This window comes from Lissotriton helveticus, chromosome 11, assembly GCF_964261635.1.
Source record: "Lissotriton helveticus chromosome 11, aLisHel1.1, whole genome shotgun sequence".
NCBI classification, from domain to species: Eukaryota; Metazoa; Chordata; class Amphibia; order Caudata; family Salamandridae; genus Lissotriton; species Lissotriton helveticus.
In genome coordinates this window covers 227,023,545-227,046,485 of record NC_136072.1, presented here as the reverse complement: position 1 = coordinate 227,046,485, position 22,941 = coordinate 227,023,545, and positions in this window count along the sequence as shown.

Below are 22,941 nucleotides of genomic sequence, written 5' to 3'. Positions count from 1 at the left end.
CCACAACCCGTTACAGAAAATAAATTAATAAAATGAACATAATTATCAATTAATCAATTAATAAAATGTGATTACCAATTATATTTTAATTAAGTACCAATTAAAAATTAATTAACAATTAATTCAAAATAAATACCAATAAATAAATTAAAGTATTTAATTAATTATATTTAAATTACTTCCCACCCTATTCTCCTATAAACCAACGACCGACTCCAAAATTATATTACGCGAAAAATTTAATACCATAAATTAATTAATTAAAATAAATTATAAAATAAAAATACACTTTTAACACATATACTAAAAAAAAAACACTTACATATTATTAAAAATATAAATATTAACTTACTTACCTAAAATTCGATATTTTTGTTGTCTATATTCTGTCCATCTATATTTTTGTTGTCTATGTTCTGTCCATTCGATATTTTGTCCATTCTCTATTTTGGATTCGATATTACTGCTACTCTATTCGATATTTTTGTAGTCTATATTCTGTCCATTCGATATTTTGCCCATTCTATATTTTTAACTCGATATTTTGCCCATTCTATATTTTTTACTCGATATTATGACTGTATACCATTTGAACCAACGTCCCCTCCAGTTGCACTCACTGCCCAGATTATCTGAAGTTTAGAAGGCTGCTTGAAACCTCTCTGTTCTGATTTGTGTGTTCTCTTGGTTAGCTGCAGGAATCCGGAGCACGGAGATACCCCTCTGGGGTGATTTGGGCGCTTTATAAAATAAATAAATAAATAAATGTACTCCGTGAATTAATTAAATATGTATTTGATCATAATTGTTGGCAAATTTTTGACAATGACAATAGGTATGCCATATATATATATACTGATATGCCGACTCCTTCATAAAGCCAATAGGCCCACTTTTTCAATTTTAATTGTCTGATCCATTGAGAAATTAGTAGATCTGCCTTACTTAAAATGACACACTTTATATTGTAACATCACATGGTCAGCCTCATGACCACATAGGAATTTGGGCGCTTGGCCCTGAGCCTATTCCCCCACCAGGGGCCGGGCTGTGTGACCCCATGCTGCAGATGTTGAAAGGCTGTGCATGGCAGACGTTTGCTGACCACATGGGCTTAGCCACAGAGCCCGGCTGCAGGCAGGCCCTGCGGCCAACAACATAATGCCATACGCAACCTGCTTGGAGTTGGCTTTACTTATGGTAACAAAATATAACTTTATGTTAAGAAAAAGACACCAGAAATTCACTGAAAAAAAACAAAGGTTAAAGCAACGTTATAGTTAGGTGAAAATTTCTGTGACTGTAACATTTTAAATACACAAAATCACTGCCCTAAGATAACTGTAACTCTCACTTTCACCATGCCCTGCTAACTACCCCACGTTACATCACTCATCACATCTTATATGACATCATTGATAATATTGCTGCAACATTTGCAATGGAAGCATTGATGACAAAGCATGTGCATAGCAGGGGTGCGGGTTAGAGTTACCTTATTTCACGAGCTATAGTTACTTGAGAAAACTGTAACTGGTGAACTTCAGTAGTTTTGTACATTTTAAATGATACGTTGTCACTGAAATTTTCACCTAACTATAAAATATGCATGTATATATGAGAACATGTTGTTTCATCAATAGCTTTGTATTGGGAAGGTGGAGCACTCACTTTTTATTCTTTTTCTAATACTTTTTAATTCCTGCTAATCTAGCATGCTACAGCGGTGGACACCTTGTTTCAAGTAATTAAACCTGACCACTGTGCACTGTGACAATATGCTGCTGCCAATCGTAAACACAACAAAACTATTTAAATCTTGACAAAGGTTAAGCAAACAGCTTCATCAAATCACATAAATATAAACATAAACATAATTCACGCAAGGCAGTTGAGACAATTACAATGAAAACATTGTAATCGGTTGCAGACACAGATTTTTCTTTGAATCCAAACGATGCAAAAGTGTTATAGTTCAACATTTCTGCGCAATGCATTTTGGTCCTTCCAGGCCCTTCTTCAGGGGATTCAATCTATGAAGTGACAAAAATAAATGAATTCCAATCAGGAATGTACAATGCGCAGGGGAAAATGTGTGATTTGTGCCATGTCCATATGTTTCAAGTACAATGCACATTCAACCTCAGCTTGTTCATGCAAAGCTTTGCACCAATCTGCAAAGCAATAAAAAGGGAGCGGTCCAAAAACGTTCAGCTTTTAATTCCCTTAGGAAACATTTCTGTCTGACATAGAAAAATGAATGAACAGAATTGCACTAGATTTTGATGAAATTTAAAACCTTACTCCCCAAGCTTGCTTTTTGTGATTTGGTGTATATCCCTTCTGTCATTTTTGATAAATTAGCATTTAAAGAGCGGCTGCTGGTGGGCATGAACCAAGTAAAAAAAAAATGAAATATCTGGAAGATTGGATCCACAGTTAACCAGTGGTACAATCTTTTTTTATTTGTAGGGACTTATGATTGTCTGCGGGAGCTTTTTCTCCTGTTGGCCATTTTGTTACTGTTCCTGTGGAACTCTGATTGGCTGGCCACAATCTGAACACAATTTTGTGGCTGTCACTACAGGACTTGGGGAATTGCTTCCCTTGTCCTGGAAATCATTAAAAAAAAAGTGAATAGTGGGGGAGTATGAAGACACTCTGACTCCCAAGGTAAAATAAAGGAAAATGTTTCAGGGTGCAGGTACTGTGGTATTCTTGTGGGACCTAATGCAGCCCTCTCATGAGGTACCACAGGAGCACAGTGGGAGCAGCTGCACAAGCTTCCGCCCCATGGGACCGTACTAGCGAGGACGCTTCTTCTGAAGAAGCTGATGGAGTAGAAGTTTGGCTGAAACAATGGTAAATTTAAAACCAAAAAAAGAAAATTTGGCTTGGGCACCCACAAGGAGCAGGGCACAGAGCCTGGCTGCAGCCCAAGCCACGGCCAACCGCCTGCGGTACATTGCCGAAGGCTTTACTCAGTGGAGTCAGGAAGGCCATGGCGCATTTGGGCGCTGGGCAAGGCCATTGATCAGACCCTGCTCCCAACCCACTCAGCTGCACACAGCTGGGTTTGGCAGTCTATCGGGCAGGGGACTTGATTTATTTTGGAAAATAAATACGTAGGACACACAAGAGATTGACCCCACTGACGAAGAGACAGGGTACCAAAGGTAAGTCAAGCAGAAATTCTCTTGGAACAACTATATAAAAGGAACAAACTACTCAAAGCATCCACTCAAAGCATCCATATGTGTCTATTGGTCTTACACATTCCTCAAATATATGAACCCTGAGAAACAATTGTTGTGATATCTAACTACACATATAACTATCCTCTATAGAAATTGATTTTATCGATATTCATAATACACATAAAAATATGGTTGGGAAGTCTTTTCCAATTCAAATGTTTTGAGAGACAACAAACATGTGAAACATTAAAATCATCATAAAAACCAGTTATCCTGGGCAAGATGGCAGCCGAGTGCTCGGTTGAGTGAGCTGGTTTATCTCACCTGGATGAATCACCTCCTCCGAGCTTTTCCAGTTACTGCGGACTCCTCGCCGTTGTATTTGGAGTGCCCAGCTGTTTGCATTTCAATTCTCAGATTTTTGTCGGGTTCCCCGAGTGCTGTATTTGACAGCGCGTACAGGGTTTGGTGTGTTCCGGCTTTGTATTTACCGGCTTTTCCTTACGGCGCCGATCCCCCCTGTGCACATCGTCAGTGGAGGTGTCTTTGCGGTAGCATGGCTCCGAAACTTACAGCCAAGACCGCAGCTGCGGGGGCTCGATCTGCTGCCATCACCGCCCGAGCTAATAGCCAAGCTGAATCGCCAGATGCTGCCAAAGCCTTGCATCTAGCGCGAGGGGGAGATGCCATCAGAGAAGGCTCTTCAGGCAGCAATCGGGCTGCCTCCACGGCGCCGAGCGGTAAGATCAAGCAGACTGTTCCCGTACTTTTCAAAAACCTGACTGCTAAAATTAAAACACCGGCCTGTATTGTGGAAAACAAGCAAACACACCTGAGCCCTCCATGAACTTTCAATGGTGCAAATTCAGCAGGAGTCGCATCAGCCCTACCGGACCCCCCAGGAGATGCTGATGACCTTCCCATGAATGGGGGGGGCTGTGCAGGTGCCTATAACGGAGCAAGTTCACTCTGTGCAACAGGGGCTCATCACGAAATGCCCAGTGGTGGCTACCCTGGAAAATGATCCCATAATGAGAGCCTTGCAGCCTGTGTCCAATCTCCCGGTGAATGGGATTATGGGAACTGCAGTCCAGCCAATAGAGAATAATCCAATTTCGGTGCATCCTCTTCTAGCTGTTAATATTCCTGAGCACAAGGCTGTTGCTACTGGTGATATTGATGGTGCTATTGATTGTGGTGAATCTTCCAGGGAACCTGAAGGGGGGGACACAGTTTTCTCTCTATCAGAACACACGGGATGAAGAGGACGATCGGGACAGGGAATGGACTGATGATGATAGTGACGCTGGAGATTGGCGGTTAAACAAAGTCTTCAGCAATGAGGTTTCACCCCGTAGCCCTCGCACAGTTCTCAAAGCTAATAACTTAAAAGCTCAGGGTGCTTTAAACAAGGTCGCCGCGGTATCTGGATTACCATCCTGGGTTAGCTCTTTCTCTGTGCAACTCGGCCCATTCCCTGATGTAAAGCAATGGGATTGGCAGTTTGAGGTGCAACGAGCACATCGATTCCTTTAAAAGCAGAGATAGAAATTAGGTTAATCAGGGGATTTAAACCCCAAGCAATTTTGATATGCCTCAATAATTTTTTGCCGAGAGAGAATATTTATGATTTAGCTAGACCTGATAGAAAAAGAGTTGGGAAAGATTGCGAGTTTTCTGTCCAGCAACAGTTAAGTGGGGGTGGCAGCTCTGCCAGCTGATTTCTCCATTTCAGTCAAAGGTGGCCCAAGCTTTTCTACTCTTTCCCTCTAAATTGAAAATTATCTATCAGGGTCAGACCAGATTCTTTCTCTCTGAAATCCAGGCCAAGGAGTTTTTGGACACTATATAACAAAGAAGGTTGTAGGCCTTGTTTTTGTTTATTCATATGTCCTTTCTACTTATTTTCAATTATTATCCCTAGGGAGGTCCCAGGAGTAGAGCTGGGGTGAGTCAATTGCATGGGGGGTTTATCCCTTCTTAATTTCTTTATTTGCTCTTTAGTTGTTTCAGGAAAGCAATTGTCTCTATCTCTTAGTTATAGCTATGAGGGGGTGAGGGGATTCAGGTGAGAACAGGTTACCGGCTCATCCCATCACAAGGACCTTAGTCCTGTTGCCATTTAAGTGGGCTGTAGGGGGTGGGTGGTTGAGGATGGGCGGTTGCTCAGGGGGAAGGTGTGGGGCATGGGGGAGGGTCTATGTTTACTTTGGTTTTGGATCTCTGTGGTTGACGAGGGTTGAAATTCGATCAGTGTTGCTATATACCAATTCATATGTCTAAATATTTCGAAAAGGCACAGCCGAGATTAAACGTTTTTTTGGTGTTAATGGGGCTGGGCAAACTTATTTTAAGTTCATGGAACATCTGTGAACTTAATGATCCTAAAAAACAAGCATTATTTTCTAAAATTGTTCACACTATGCAATTAGATGTATTATGTATACAGGAGACTCAGATACCTTGGGGGAGACGTGAGTGTTTGAAGCTGCCAGGATATGACTTAATTGCCAGCTCTAAACAGACCTATATGATTATGGGTGTTGACATCGTATTGAAGCGTGGAGTGGGGGTCTGTACTAAGGTCCATGAGGACAGGATGGGTAGATGGATCATTGCCAAAATATTAGTCGATAACAGATTGCTAACAATATGTACGATATATGGGCCAAACTTAGATGACCCGGAAGTGTTTAAATACTTAAATGTAGAATTAGCCACTTGGCCATTTCCCCTGATTATCTGAGGAGACATGAATATCAACTTACCCAGTAATTTTAATTTGGAAGGTGATCATAAGTACTCTGGTAGAAAACTCAGAATGTTTAAGGCTCTGCAGACCCAAGTACAAGAACATGGTATAACTGACCTATGGCATCGGCATAATAAAGCTGATGATGGGTATACATACTACTCTGCTCTCACAATAAAATGGTTCGGTTGGATAATTTTTTTATCTCTGATCAGGTGGCTGAAACAGCCTCTATCTCTTCCCCTCCTAGAATTTTGTCGGATCATAATCCGTTGGTTTTGGAATGTCCCTGGTCTTGTCTATGCAGAGTTCCGAGGGCCTGGACTTTTGAAAGAAAACTCCTGTTGGATGAGGCTTATCAGGCTCATATGAAAAAGTGATTAGTCGAACTCTTAGATGTTAATAGGGGAACTGTATCTAATCACATGGTCTGGGACACAATAAAGGCTGCAGTCCGCGGCGAGACTAAGAGTTTTTCATCCTTTCGCCGGAAGGCAGGACAGGAGTTGGTGAAGAGTCCTATTGAAGAGCTTAGGCTCGCAGATTTAGAACTAACATCCAAAATTTAGAATGGGTCTAATATAGAAGAGTGTCAGCAGACAGTTGCCATACTAAAGTCTAAACTCTTGGAGTCTTTCGGACAGGACTTGGCTATTAAATATCTCCAATACCGTACAACGATGTTTGAATATGGAGAGAATTCTGGTAGGGTATTGGCCAAGAGGCTCCAACAGAAAAGTTTGCGGAGTCGTATTATTAAAATTCAGGATGAAACCGGGGTGGTTCAGGACACTCAGGAGGGAGTGGCCGATTTGTTTCAAAAGTTTTATCTAGCGCTTTATACTGAAGACATCAGGGGCACTCAGTGGGAGTCTGAGATTGAGGATTATTTGTTGGAGTTGGATACCTCTACGTTTTCTCATGAGCAGAATGAATGGTTATTGGCCCCTATTTCATGGGAGGAGGTTGAGCTAGCGGTACAAGCCTTAGCCAATAGGAAGGCCTTTGGTCCTGACGCCCTACCCTTGGAATTTTATAAGACCTTCCTTGGGGCAGTCCGACTAGACCTTTTAACTGTCCTCAGGGCAGCGCAGAGAGGTACTGTCCCTGATTCGTGGCGCCAGACTACAATTGTCTTGTTAAAAAAAAGGGAAAGCCAGAGCTGAGCCCGTCATCTTTTCGACCAATCTCTCTCATGAATAGTGACAGCAAAATATATTCCAAAATTTTAGCATCTAGGTTGGTAGAGGTGATCGTCCCATTGGTTTCCCTGTATCAACATGGGTTTATCCTGTGCAGGAACACGGCGGGCCATGTCCGGCGCCTCATTGCCCTATTGGACTGGGCCCAATAGGGTTGATCCTGTTGGATGCCGAGAAGGTGTTTGAAAGGGTCTCCTGGGGGTTCTTGAGGGCCGTGCTCCGGTGGAAGTGTTTCAGTAATGAGTTTATTCAGGCAATTTGGGCATTATATACTTCACCAGTAGCAGAGCTGCATATTTCTGATCAGGAGTTAGGATATTTTAACATTAGCAGAGGTACTAGGCAAGGGTGCCCTTGTTCACCCTTGCTCTTTGCTCTGTACATCGATCCGTTTCTGAGCAAAATCTAAGGACATTCGGGCATTTTGCCGATAAGGATCGAAGGTATAGAGTACCGTGCGCTGGCTTATGCGGACGATATTGTTGTCTTAACATCAGATGTTCCTTCTGTATTTTTGGTTCTAAAGGCGTCTGACGAACAGTTTGGATCAGTATCGGGGTATAAGCTAAATGTGGCAAAAACCCAGGTAGTACAAACACCCAATATGTCGTACTCTGATGCCCCAGTGGTCAGCGAAGCAATTTATCTATGAGTTAAGATTACGGCTGCAGTAGAAACCATTCTGGATTTGAATATTCTTCCAGTGGTGGAGGCTGTACATACTAAATTGGAATGGCTGGATCACTTACATCTCTCCCTCTACGGTCGCTGTAGCGTCCTTAAAATGTTGATGCTCCCAAAGTTTGTGTACCTTTTTAGGACAATCCCTCTTGAACTTTCCCAAAAAAGTTTGGTTAAGGCCCAAAGGATTTGCTATAGGTTTCTCTGGGGGTATCGCCGGTCCCGTAGAGCGGCTAAGTGGATGTGTCTCCCATGTGATCGGGGTGGATGGGCTGTACCCAACTTGTTATTATATTACTGGCCTGTGATGGTTCAGTTTCTGGGAGTACCACTGCTGGGAGAAAGAGCTGAGGTTCAGCCATGCAATAGACCTACTATCTTTGAGATTGGTCTCGGCACGGCCACTAAGGGCATCCTGATGCAAGTCTTGGAGCCTAGTTATTTTAAAAAGACCAGGTTTAAGGGGGTCATTGCTATGTTCTCAATTTGGCAGAAGATTCGGCGAAAATTTTCTATTCCCAATGTTAACATTTATACTCCATTCAAAGCTGCTAGACTCCTACCCTGTATCTTTCTGGATCAGACTATTTTTAGATGGCAGGCACTTGGTATTCATGTTATAGGGGACTTAGTGGGGGCCGGGCAAATACTATCTTACTCGTCTTTGAGGGATAAGTTTCAGTTGAATACGCATGATTTTTAAAATACCTAAAGCTTAGAACTTTCATTTTCAAACATCTCAGTGTAACTCCCTCAATGTTAGATATGCATGTGATATATGAGTTGGTTAAAAAAAAGTTAGAATAGGGATAGTGTATCAATACTGATTGTCTAGTCTCCCGGACAACATTGAGGTGCAAAATCCTAAGTGGGAGGGCAAACTTGGAAAGACTGGGGTTGATCTGAGTCTTGCATTGGAGCTAGCCAGTGAGGTTCTGGTAGTCTCCGGACCCAAAGTTACATGGCAGTGTTTGATCTATACTATACGCCTGTAAAAATAGCGAAATGGGGTTGTAGAAAGGGGGATCATTGTGCAAGTTGTGGGCTGTATGCAGCGGATGCTATTCATATGTTTTATTCTTGCCAGATCATGCATGACTTTTTGTCCGATGTGGAGCGATTTTTTAACCTTATGCTAAATATTCCATGTTCACTGTCCTCAGAGATGGTGATAATGGGTGTCGAAGGCTCAGAGGCAGCTAGAAACGCGCGGTATATCTCTACATTTTTGTTCATAGCCATCTCTATGATCCGGCTGTGTATCACCTCACAATGGCTTTGCCCTGAAGCACCTACATTTATTAACTGGAGAGACAGGTTGCTAGCTATTTATGATTTGGAGTCTTCAGTATTTACATTAAAGGGTAGGCATAGGCGGAAGCTAGCCTGCAAGACCTGGGCCCCGTTGTAGGAATGGTTAAAATAGCCTCTGTGCCTATTATATATAAGTTGTGTATCTTTAATATGTTATAGCACCATGAACTGTTTTTATATGTTCTTACTATCCCTTATTATGATCAAATTATCTAACAATTGTTTATAAGGGTCCAAACGATTATCTAGCTAAAATACATTTCATGCTCACACTCATTCAGTTTTTATTATGCTTGCATTCTCCTACCTCATTCACACTAGTTTATTTGGGTGTATATGTCTCCACCCCAGATCCCAGCTTATCTGAAAGGATTGCAATAATTCATGCTATCCAAAGGAAACTATGGTTTTGATTAATCTACCCAATATTTCCTTTCTAGTTGCCTAGAGTGGCAAAAATTCAAGTGGTAGATATTTTCCAGAGTCCCAGTATCCTGCGCTAGACTATATGTAGGACTCGTAGTTTGTTCGGAGTATGTGGAATGGAATATATATTTCTCATCCTCCTCTTATGAATCAAACTCTACTTCTGCCACAAGTTGATCCAATATAACCTACCTATTTAGGAACTGATTTGAAATCCCCCAGATCTTCATAAAAAGTCAGATAAAATATGCTTCATGGGCTGGACTACAATATTTCAATATATACATTCATGGAGTCCCTGAAAATATATAGAAAAAGTGTGGAGTCTTTAGTATTTTGCTGTAAGTATCCTCACATACCCTCCTTTGCCAATACAAGCTCATAGTGCTAACCCGAGTTGGTGAATTTAACCTACTTACTTCTGTGGGGATCAAAACTCCAGTGTATAAAGTCCTCAGCTCTTCCTTTATGACTCAAATATTGTACACATCAAAAGGGGGAACCTCAATATTTCCATACGGTAATTCATAAAGCCCTTTAGAGAATATATAGATATATAAAAAAAGGAAAATAAACAAAGAGTAAAGAAATGGTGTCTTAACTTTATCGCCCTAATTTTTAACAAAGCCTCTATTTGGCCCTTATTCTATCCAACTCTATCTTGTTTTGTAACATACCTTAAAAATGCTGGTCTTTTTTGTGACTTCTGTCAAGATGCATCCATTCAGCAATCTCCGACTTTCGAACACCTCTCCTTATGATGTTTGAATCATTCTACGCCATGGGCATTTTCATATATCTTAAATAATATGAAATCTTATTATGCATATGTCCCCTACTTCCTAGACACATCGTACTATCTTAACGTCAACTCGACAGATTAATCGTTTTTATTTTTAGTGTAGCTGAAGAACAAGACTGCCACTGTGAGTCACAATCACTATGTATAAAGGCCAGTTGGTTAAACTCGTTACTGTTATGAATTTATCGGTCCACATGTAACTCCCAAAGTTTGTTCTATGTCTCTGGTACCTTTAAGTTGAAAACGGGTAACCTGATTCTATATAATTCAATGTATATCGGTTCCCGCCTGACAGACAGTTCTCTATAAGTTTAGAGGTCCACTTCGTGTTAACATTGAGTTTCTCCGTGAGCCACAATTTAAATTAAAAACTTCTAATATTGCCATCCCAGCAGTTGATAACCGGAGTGTATATAATGACAATCATAAAAATCTTAAAAATCTTAGTACCCGCTTAAGTTCCAATGTCGACTAACTATTCTGGTAAAACAAACATTTGCTCCTTACTTGTTTGAGGGCTCTGATGTAGTCTATACAGCCTTTCCGCTTCTTCAGAAAAATAGATCGCTAACATCTGGTGTGTGGTTCACTACGTCAATGCTTCGCGACAGGTCAAACAAGAGAGAGGCTGATAATATCTTCCTTAAGGCGGCGATACTTTTAATTCAGCACCTACATATGCGGTGTATTGGGCAGGCCCTGCTATGTAATATCATCACATGGGGGGGATTGACGGTTCTAAAAATAGAACCCCGAAATATCTATATGTTAATACCCTGTCTAAATGCCAAAACTATACAGAAATATGCAGAAAATATCTGCTCTCTTCTCCTAATGGCGATTATCGTGGTAACGGCACCATGGTAAAATTAATCAATTGTACGTCCCATATGATTTTCATTAGTCTAAAACGTCTCCTACACGGTGCCCCCGGACCCATCCTGATGGACAGATGCTTTCCTGAAGGCCATAACTAGCTCAAAAGAACAATGATTACCATAGGGCTGGCCCTGGGTGTTCCCAAACCGCTCATATTTGGGGTACCTGGGCCAGTCCGAGGGAACCAGCCTATTTGTCATAAATGATCTATTAAACCTTCGTACTGTTCTAGCATCATTTTATATATTAATAATATATAGGGAACACAATGTGGAGGCAGATTCCAACCACTGAAAGCAGAAGCCCGGCCGGTACAGGTCTCTGTCACGATCCCGCACATCGTACACCACACTGTATCCTAAGCAGAAACATTTTAGTACTTAACCTCAGTTCCCATTGATCCTACTCTATTTAGTTAATAAATCGCATCCAGTCCTCCTTTGTATTTAAACCTGATCGAATGATATCTAATATAGAAATATACCATTGCGAACGGTTCTTTCTTTTTATCGAGCGATCACCACCTCTCCTGTTTCCCTTAATTCTTTCCACAATGAACCACCTAAAATCCATACATGTATGACATTCTTGATTTTATTACTTATATGTGAGAACTGGCTTATGAAAACTATCTTATGGTTATTTTTGTCAGTATAATTATCAACCCTAGTGTTTGATAGCCTGCTTTCCCGGTTATAGAACCTGGCATGTTTAAATGAGTGAGTTATTAGATTTTTTGGGTACCCCCTCTCTTTCTGTTTAATCTTCAGGGTTTCAGAATACTTATCATAATCATCCAATGTTGAATCGTTCCTTGGGAGGCGAAGGAACTGTCCAAACGGAATGTTATCTTTCTGCGCCTTAGGATGGAAGCTTGAATAGTGAAGTAGAGTGTTTTTATCTGTTGGTTTTGTAAACAACTCCACTGCCAAGCTTCCACCTACATCCTTAATACTAAGGTCTAAAAATTTCACAGCGTTATTACTATATTGAGAATTTTAAATTAGCATCCCCAAAGTTCAGCCAAAGTTGGAATTCCTCTAGGAGTTGTATACTGCCTTCCCAAATAAAAAGGATGGCATCTATGAATCTGCTCCATTTCAGAACATTTTCAAAAAAATGGAGCAGATTAGTTGAAGATGTGTACATCCTCAAAATGCCCCACATAAAAGCATGCCAGACTGGGGGCACATGTGGCCCCCATGGTGGTACCCTTACGTTGGAGGTAAAGGTCGTTTTTAAACAAGAACGCGTTGGTTTTTAGGACCAATGAAGCACATGCCAGGATAAATTCTACATTAACACCTGTGCTTTCCGCAGGACCCTGGATGCATTTTAACATATTGATTATATGTGTAATACGATTGTGTGTAAATATATTTGTACACTGTATTGAATTGGAAAAAACTTCCCAACCTTTTCTTTAATGTGTTTTATGAATATCAATAAAATCAATTTCTGTAGAGAATAGTTATATGTGTGGTTGGATATCACAACAATTGTTTATCAGGGTTAATATATTTGAGGAATGTGTAAAACTGATAGACACATATGGATGGTTTGAGTGGATGTTTTGAGTAGTTGGTTTCTTTTATATAGTTGTTCCAAGGGATAGTAAATACGACCACAACGGTTTGTAGCAGATTTGTGTTATAAAAGCAACACAAAGCCCATGTAAAGTGTTAGCAAATCTGGGTTTCTGTATGTACGTAGTCCGATATTGTGCCAAAGAATATAGAATGTGCCCATTAAAATATACTAACAAAATTTACCATTAACGCACATGTATGACAACCAACATAATTTTTTTCTATTTTTTTCCAAGGAAAGTAGTTTCAACAAGAACCTTTGCTTGTTTTTTTTAAAAAGATTTTTAATTTGTTACTGTATTGTTTTAATTTTTTAGGTCTGCAAAAAAAATAACAAAAACAGGCCATCTGAACATACTTTTAAAAATAACAATTATATTCTGTAGTTTGCTGTGTGAGTAGCTTGCAGATGGTTTCAAGCTGCTATACTCTGTTCTGCAATGCATACTATTTTTGCACGTTTTGTGCAAAATAAAGCTATAGCTGCATGTAGAGCATTGACATTTTGGGTGAGGCTGTGAACAACTTTATCAGAAAGAGAATCACCAGTCTGGAGAGTTTTGAGTGGAACAGAAGATGTTGAGGCTCCCTCATCTTTGTGATGTTTCTTTATTGGCAGCATTGTTTTGAGTGCTGTGTCAAGCACTTAGATGCTTGATCAGGATCAACATCCCAGATAAATACTTTTTTTCCTGTAACCTATGAAATTTCCGGTGTCAGAGTTTGCAAGAAACTACCTAGACTTATTTTATTGCCTAGAGGGATTGAAAAAAAGTCCATAGCAATGGACTGTGGAGAGATTCTTGCTCTTGCTGCACTCCCTATGACTCCTCAGATATCGTAGAGTCTTTTGCAGATGTCATTTTATAAATTGCAGTTGAACCCCCCCAAAAAAGTATAGAATAAACAAGGCAGACTGCAGAGGTTGAAAATACACTCAAGTGACATTCCCTATTAGGGCCCGTTTCTGATGAGGTTTGAAACATGTGCTTCTATTGAACTCAATGGGAGTCCAACCAAATCGTATCTGAAAGCATTCGGATGCATCGTATTTGGTCGGTCGGACTCTCCCGATCCGAGTGGGTTGGAAACCATTTCCAACCCCTAAATAGTAATTAGGCAGGACCTCTTTCAAAATGGATCAATATGCATCGATGCATCAATACAATGACATCAGCAAATGAGATGTAGTTTCACTGTGAGTCACTGGTATCGTAGTACAGCTTTTAGATCCCACATTACAGCAATACCTAAAAACCTGCATAATTTACTACACACTAAGATGAGAAATCCTTAGAGTCAAAGTCTGCATTCTGCTGGACTTGGTAACCATGTAAAGGCCACACAGAGTGACACAGTACTCATTGGCTCTATGGGTCCTACTTGAGCACTGCAGATCTCAGCTGATAGTAAAAACAATTAAAGCAATCATCTGTTTGCCACTCAGGGAAGACTATTCAAAAAATAATTCACCAGCTTCCAAAATAGCATAAAATAATAAACACAATTATCACATGTTAATGTTTAAGAGAGGTCATTTGGTGTAAAAGTAATATCAGTCCATCGTGACCTCAGACAAATCTAGACACAAAGAGACACCGAGCACACATCCAACAGGCCTGTCAAAGGTTCAACTTTAAAAGATCCCAATATTATTGCCATTCCATCTACTTCGGCAGCACCATAACAGCTGATGCCTGAGAAAGAATCAGTGTCTGGCAGTTTTTTTAAGTTCCGGCTGGTCAAAAAAAATAAGTATGCAGGAATTTGTGTCCACTTTGTTCAACCAGGAGCTAAATGGAGGAAAAGCTGGATAATATTTCATGTGAACAAGTGGGATAAGGAATAGGGGTGGGCGGAATTTGCGTAATCGCCTTATGCAAATCTCCGTGAAACGGTAAAAAATCTCCGCGAACACGAAGAAATTCCGCGAACACGCAGCATTGCATGTTTGCGATGCTTCTTTCCTGTTTGCAATTGCTGTTTGCGTGCTCGGGGAGGAATATCTCACTAAAACGCATTTTGTGAAAGCGAACAAGCAAAAAATTCCGCGAAGTCACGGACCGCAGAATTTTGGGCAATTCCGCGTTCTCCACGGAGCGTGAAATTCCACAAATTCCGCAAATTCCGCGAGCAGAATGGGATTTATCGCCCAGGCCTAATAAGGAAGCACCAGAGGGCTATGCATCCCAACAGCATTAGTGATATTTATCCCAACAGCATTGCTCATGCTGAGATGCAAAAGAGTTGAGCAGCTGAAGGACAACAGATTGCTCCATTTGAAGTGCACCATCAACAATAGGAGGAAAGTGACATGAAGATTGTTTTCTTTGCAACATACTGCAGGCCCTGTCAGAAAGCCGTGGCCTCTGTTGCAATGGAGGAAATAATATTTTTAAAGGAAGGCCTTCTCTGCACAGAAGACAAAGTCTTGTGGAAGAAACAGAAGAAATAAAAAATATGTTAAAAATGACGTTTAAAGAAGATTTAAACTAGTTTACAAAGTAGTTCTACTCTGGAAAAAAACAAAATATAAAAGATCAAACAAATATAGTTGATAGATGATGTCATCAGTGATGTCATCAATTATGTCATTTAACATGCCATGAGAGATTGCATGTGTATCAAAAGAAGTTCATGATGGGGAGCAAGGTATAGTTGGCTAACTGAACTAACTGGCGAATTTCAGTATTTTCTTAACTTGTGTATGACTATCCACCTATTACTCTACTTTAACCTTTGGTCTTTCAGTGAATTTCTGTTTTTTTTCGTCTATATAAGTTATGGTAATTTTCCCATATTTCACTATACCGTCACTTTAGGATATAACTTGAACTTAGATGAAGACGAAAGAGAGAAAGTTGTAACATTTTTGAATAACTTATAGTGAAATATAAAACTACAGTCCAATGGTAATCGCTAAAGTACAAGAAAGTAGCAGCTATGCAAATTAATGAAATTACCTCATCCAAGTGATAAACACATCAACACGAATCAAAGTTTACAATTAGGCAGCTAATTAGCACATCCATTAATATTTAGCTTTAGCTGAAAAGCTGCTCTTAATTATCCCCCCAGGGTTTTTGGAGTGATAATGGTTCTTGCTCTATCTTCGCGTTTGCAGATGAGAGCAATGTGTGAAAAGACAAAAAAAGAAAATGTTTGCATTTTAATAATTTAGATTTCTGGGAAGTTGCCTGTTAGAAGTAGTTCAAGTAGCCCATGTGGCAATCTGTATTTTGTTGTAGTTGTTTTTTATAGATACAATAAATACTTAAAATACAGAGTCAAGCTATAAGTGACATTACAGAGTTCTCTCTGAGCTACTTACTAATATATAATGTACTCTGGCTAAATGTTTGGGGCAAGACGAGGGTTAACTAATTTGAGCCTTTCAGCATACAAAAACTGGAATGAAATGATGTCATATCATGAACGTGTGCACTTGGGTAGACCAAAATCGTCCCCTTGTTTCAAGTAATTGCTCTGTCTTATGCAGATACATTAAACTTTTTCAGAATTAGTGCACAAGCTGAAACCCTTTGAAATCCCACCGCCGGCCCTGTCCCTTAATATCTTTATCAGCCTCCTCCCAATGCTTCCCACCTCACTCTTCCCTGTTCCATTTGCTTCCAGGTTAGGGTGGTAAATGAGAATATTAATATGCACGAATAGGGAATTCTATTCATATTTTGACCTAGGAAAACCGAGTCTGCATGGTTATTCCCCATTGCGGGTTTAATTCATCATAACCGAGTTTAGGTGTAGATATATTGACATAATCACCATATCTTTCCACACGTACCCCCACATCTAGATTTATTCCACTTGCAATCAAGACCTTAATGTACATAATATATATAGGGCAGTTTGGGAAGACAAAGGCAGACACCGCATATACGTCTGCGCTACACACTGGATGGCACCATGATGCACTTTCAGGAAGGATCTTCATAAAGCATGACCAATAGTTTTTATGTATTTTAAAAATGAAAATCGTACATACTAACCTGTCCTTTAAAAAATGAATCTAGGAAAGTCAACAGCATTTATAGTTTTAGGTACGATCTGAGCCCAAAGTGGAAGGAGGATATGAGAGGACTGGTTGGAAGATGAAAGCATTGTTATTTTATTGAAAAGTACATATGAATTAGATTTTAGACATGTATAATTCAGTGTCATTTGGTTTAGAAGCGGTGTGCATGCTTTTGATATTATTATGATCTAAACAATTTCGGTTTGTCAGCTGAGGTCCATATCTTCCATAAATTAATTCTGCGGCTTGACACATAAAAATTATATTTTTGAAAAGCAGACATCAGCCTACAGTTTATGACAGTCTTTTTTGTTAATGAGGCTTTCTCCTTTGTACAAAGTTCCATCTCAGGCTTCCTTATAGGAAGAGACATTAGAAAAGTTGTTGAATGTAGTTATCAGTACACTGAGACACAGTGGTGAAATAAGAAGCCTTGCACTGGGAAGAGCAACCTTTCATTTTAGTGAATTGATAAGAACAACTCTCATCTTTTAAGCAGAAAACAAAACAGTATCGCTCATATGTGACTTGTGTACATTGAAACTTGAATTTAGGACTTGACAAACTTTTTTAATGGCAAATCAAGCTACAAGTGAAAGTGCACACACATGACGTGTACTACCAAGCATCATCCATGTGTGAAATAGAATTTCTCTACATCAGAGGTATTCGATCTGTGGGCCTTGGAGTCCTGGGAAGGAGGCACCGCATTCCCCAGTTTCACTTGTGCCTGCCATCCAAAATATTTGTTTTCGTTTTTGAAAAGACAGCCACCATGGGATGGCTAATTTAGATCATTATCAGCTGAAGTTTTATCAATTTAGTCTCTAGTGCTGTGAAAAGCTTTCATGCCTGCTTGCCTGAATAAAATGTAAATGTGACTATCATTTTATCTGCAAGTGTAAAGGGAGCTTGGGAGCCGGTTCTGGCTTTAATTGTTCAAAGCACTTCAAGCTTTGTGATGACAAAGATTAGTTTTTTTGAGTGGTAATCCAAAGAGTTAACAATTGGGCTGTGAAGTGCTTGCTTTTAATTTTAACTGCATTTACAGAACCTTGGTACCCCATAAGAGGTGATGAAGCGACAGTTATGCAAAACAAATTGCATTACATATGCTCGGCAACCACTAAAATCTACATTTTGGCAGCACTATTTTATTGTAAAACTATTTCCACATTTTGCAGCACTCTATCTTACACAGTGTGTAATGCAAGTATAAAATAATGACTTACATATACACAGTGCTTTCTGTCATAGGCCATGACCTTGTTGCGCTAAAAATACACGTCACTATTCTCCACTGCACTAATCAAGATTTAATTCTGTGGCTCTCTGGTTACACATAGACCTCTGCAGTGCATTAATTAATAGAGGTTTCATAATGTACTGCAGTGCATTTCCCACTGTGTAATAACTTTTTAAATGTGTTTCATTACACTGCCCATTATTTTATATGTAGATACCTGATGGTGAAAGACCTAAAAAACTTACAGAATATTTTGAAGCTTATTTATGAGAGGCTTGCATCGCGAGAGCATCACTTTTTTAGATGTACCGACAGCGCAAGCATCTCAACCATACCTATGAGACAGTGCAAAGTCACCCTGCATGACTTTGCATGGCCTCAAAGTAAAGTAAGTAAAGTAAAAATAAGCTTTATTCGATTTATCAGAAAATCATAAAAGCGTACAAGTACAGTTTATACCATAAATCTAAAAACAGTTTTCACGTAAGCAGGAAATATATAAAACATTTTTCCAAAAATTAAAAGTCTATGGTAGACGTTTGAGCGGAAGGCCTCATTTTACAGTGTTCAATTAATGTAAACGTGTAAAGCTTAAGTCATTGAGTTTCTGTATTTCATCACTGACATTAGAAAGCGAGAAACAACAAAAATGACGTACTCCTCATCCAGCAAGAGTAATTTCAAATATGCAGATTTACATGTTCTTATCCCCCAGCGTGGTAAAAGGAACAGTTTCCTCGGGGTGGTGTACAGGTTACAAAAGAACATGATATGGATATTACTCTGTGCTGAATGATCATCGCATGGGCAAATTAAGTTCAAAGAGGCCCAATCGTTCTGTTTTGGAAAAGTGACCATGCGAAAGAAAATCCCTAAGCGCAACCTAGTAAGGAGCATGCGAGGGTAGGGTGCAGTTTCAGTCCTGAGATAAAGTTGGAGGCCTTCAGTGGGAGAAATTTGCTGGTAGCTCAGGGTGGTACTTTTAAGTTTCTCAGTGTTCCATCTGGCACTTTCTAGGTGTGTAATTAAAAGTTTTTTGAGAGCCGGCCTAGACAGGGTTTCTAAGGACTCTGGATCATCATAAAATTCGGGGTGTCCAATGTTAGAGAACATCGTCTGAACGTATCGTAACCACTTAACCTTTGATACACCATCCAAAGTCAAACAGTCTTTGATGAGCTCTCTGTTCAACTGGCATATCACAGTAGTCCAAATTTTATGCCAAAGCAAACAGGGTGATAACTTTATAATGTCACTGAGGTATTTGAGGCCAGCCTCAATGTGGATCTTAAAGGTCGAAGTGGTATTGTGCACGCCTAGTAAGTAGCAGATAAAAATGTTCTCGCAAGTTTGTAGTGAGGACACATTCTCGAAGCCCCATAGACCCGCTCCATAGGTGGCCGTCGCTATACACTTTGCCCGATAGATCTGTAACATCTCAGCAATAGGTTTACCCCCAATTTTGGCTGCAAAGGTTCGTAGGGCCCCTATAGCGCGGGTAAAGGCAAGTTTCCTAGCAGATACTGCATGTTTCCACCTTCCTCTCCTATTGAAAACAACGCCCAGGTAGCAGAAGGTGTCCGTGATCGCAATTTTTTGCTGCTCCAAGTATATTGAGCATTGTGGTGTCTTATATTTTTGGGAGCAGGACATGGAGAAAGACTTAGAGATATTCACCCTCAGGTTTCTTTTACCCATGTAGGATGAAAATTCAGTTACAGCTCTCTGCAAGCCCAACTTTGTCCTAGACATAATTGCCGCGTCATCGGCATATAAAAGGATGGGTATAGGCCTACCATTGACAGCTGGGTAATCACTTGCCAAGTTTATTAGATTCTCTGCGATGGAATTTATATAAAAACTAAACAGCAGGGGCGCAAGTATGCAACCTTGCCTAACCCCTCTGTTTATGGCAAATTTTTGAGTGCATTGCCCCTGGGTCCCGAACCTCACTCTTGCCCCGGCATCTCTGTATAATTCTTTTATGAATATGATAATAATTGGATCCACCCCAATGTGTTCCAATGTTGACCAGAGCTGCGCATGGTCCACACAATCAAATGCGGAGCTAAGGTCAACAAAGGTAACGAACAGGTCCCCTTTCTTGGCCTCAGTGTATTTAGAGACCAATAAAGACAGGTTTAAGCATTGTTCCTGTGTCCCCAGTCCCTTTCGGAACCCATATTGGAGCTCCGAGATGACCTTTTTCTCTGCTTCCCAGTACTGAATCCTCTTAAGGACGATCCTTCCTGCAATTTTCATGAGTCCGTCCAATAGCGATATTGGACGATAGCAAGCAGGATCGTCCCTGTTCCCCTTTTTAAAAACGGGCACTACGATTGCATCTGACCAGGTATTAATAAAGCCACATTTGTTTCCCATATTTAAAACGTTGGTTAACAATGGAACCCAGAATACCAGATTTGATTTATAGACATCCACTGGTGTCTGATCAGGGCCGGGGGCTTTCCCTGACGGGCTTTCCCTCAGGGCATCTTCCACTTCTAGAGTGGTAAAAACCAGTTCAATTGGATAGGGGGATGCTGGGAGGGTAATCCTCCGTTATTTCATCCAAGGATGAGGTCGCCTTTTGTTGATTCTGGGTGTCACCTTGGCTGTTGGTATAAAGGTTGCCATAATGTTCTACCCAGAGCTCTGCCGTAATTGCTACGTCTATGGAATTGTCACTATCTTTTGAACTATATACAGATCTTATGACTTTCCAGAAAAGATTGGTGTCTTTGTTCCTAGCAGCTTCACCCAAGGCTTCCCAGGCCTCCATTTTCATTTTCGCCCTGCGCTGGTTAATTGCCTGCTTATACTCTCGTCTCGCATGGCAAATTTGGACCCTGTCTTTTGGGATAGCAGATAGAGCTTTCTTTAGTTTTTTCAGAGCAGCTGTACACCTGGAGTCAAACCACCCGCGTTTGTGCTTCCCATTCTCTTTGTGACTCCTAGTTAGTGCGTCTTTTATGAATTGCTGGATATTAGAGAAAGCAGCCATGATGGCCTTTGGGTCAGTGTCTTCTTCTAAACAGACAAATATGTCTGTAGAGCAAGACGAAATGAAATTCTGGAAGAAAGTTGTAGGATTCATTTTCTCCCATTTTATTACATACCCATTGATCTTTGATAGGGTTACCTCAAGTGGATAAAGAGCCCCGCTAGATTCCTTTGCTATCCCCTCTGTCAACCTTACCCCAAAGGTGATAGGATAATGATCGCTTATTGGGTCATCCCCAATCTCCCAAAAAGTTATAAAATTGGGATTAGTGGGCGATATTAGTGCAAAATCGATTGTAGTTTCACAGCCTCTTCCAATATATGTTGGGGCAAAGGGAACCGGGGGGGGAACATGCCTGGTTGATGAAAGTAAGATCAAAAGAGAATATGATGTTGTTAAGGAGAGTCCCCAGATTGGTGTGGGAGAAATGAGAAGGGCCATCCTCCCCGAGGTCTGAAAGGCCGCACAAACCTAACTCAGAAGATGGACAGATGGCACAATTGAAATCTCCCACCCACAGTACTACGTGGTCCCCCGTACTTTGATCTCTCAGTTTGTGAATATGGTGAATCATTTTATTCAAGATCAATTCCACTTCCTTAGCTGGCATGTTATTATAAAAATTTACTAGTATCACCTTTTGTGTGGTGCCCCATTTAAATAAAATAATTTGGAAATACTGATCAGAATGAAAATTATATACTTTTACATCCCCTACATTCGAGATGTATATGCACAGGCCCCCTTTATTGCGACCCTGGGGTGATGGAACAGCGGGTGAGTGAAATGTTCGGTAGCCCTGGATGTGAGTTTCCTCCATAAGCCAGGTTTCTTGGAGACAAAGAATGGCATGCTTCTTAACAATCTCCAACCAAGGTTTGTGGGTGATCTTACTACCCAAGCCTGCTACATTCCAGGATAGGAGAGAGTGCGTTGAGTGTCTGTTTTTTTGATAGAGTTGACCCTCGTTCCCCATTATATCTTTCGGATCTAGGGAGTGTGCCAACTCTGTCTGTTGTGTGACCTGTACAGGAGGGGCATGCTGTTCAGGGCGGGACTGATCTACCCCCATTAGGGTTGAGTTTTTGTTAATGGGCAATAATTTATCGTTCTTAATGGCATCCATTGGGTGGTTATGGGTACTAGAAGGGGATGAAGGAACAGTAGTTCCCAGTCAATCCACCTGGTCTAGGCATTCAAACCTATTCCTAGTGGGTGCTCCTTCCCACCAGTTGTTAGTGGGTTGCCATCCGTGCCCCTGACCTTTCCATCTGTGATTGTGGGCTATAGACCAGGCCCCAGGTAACTCTGCAATCTGTTTAGGAGGGTAAAAGAAGGTGAGGGGTCTGGTGACGATAGATTGGTCAGTAACATATGGATCCCATGTGGTGATAAGTTGAGCTGTATGGGGGTCTGCAAATGAGACCACAATACAGTCTCCAGGTATGGATTTATGAGTGCGACCCACCCATGGGACTCGCCTGACCATTAGGACCCCGCTCCTGGAGATGTTAGGGAGCTGCCTATTGACGTTTAGCCAGTAGATCACCTTATTCTTTAGAGACCACTGGGTCTCCACAGAATGGGGATCAAGTGGGGGTACCCCAGCCAGGATGACAACATAGGGCCCGGCATCAGGGGGGAGATCAATGTAGCCCCCACGAAAATTCTGGTGACTTTGATGTTGGTTAACTATACGCTGGGGAAAAGGGCTGGTAATCTTACTCAGGTTATGGGCTGCCCTAGAGATAGTTTTGGGCTGTATCTGTTTATTGGGGGGTTTTATGTCTGGTTTTGATGGGTTTAATGTGGG